The sequence below is a fragment of the Daldinia caldariorum genome (genome assembly GCF_022478825.1).
Source record: "Daldinia caldariorum strain CBS 122874 unplaced genomic scaffold F4812scaffold_4, whole genome shotgun sequence".
In the NCBI taxonomy this organism is placed as follows: Eukaryota; Fungi; Ascomycota; class Sordariomycetes; order Xylariales; family Hypoxylaceae; genus Daldinia; species Daldinia caldariorum.
The window spans coordinates 1,004,863-1,005,316 of record NW_025953040.1 but is presented as its reverse complement, the minus strand read 5'-3'; positions in this window follow the sequence as shown (position 1 = coordinate 1,005,316).

Here is a 454-nt window from a genome sequence, read left to right as displayed (position 1 = left end):
CACCGCGTCACCCACCCCCCGGCCTTCACCGGCCGACATTTACTCCCCCTTAAGTTTTTTTTTTTTTTTTTTTTTTTTTTTTTTTTTTTTTTTTTTTTGGTTTCGTCCCTGCCCTTGTCTGACTGCGCGAAATGCCCGCCACGATCGCCGCAACACCCCGCTATCATCGCCTTTGGCTCCGGATTTCCACCTGGATCAATATAAATAAATGGCCACTAGCCAAGTAGTTGGTTGGCTTTTTGGGACTGGCATTACAACTATGTAATCGCAATGTCTCTCTGAAATAAAATAGAAAAAATAGAAAAAAAAAGGGTCAAATAAGACAATAATGAAAAATTGCCAATTGACCATACCCCCGCGTAGAAGACGGCTCGTGGATCCGCAGTAGAACGTTTCTAAATTGGAATTTCCACGCGGATTTGAGCAGAGCTAGGAAAGAGAAGAGGAAAAGAAC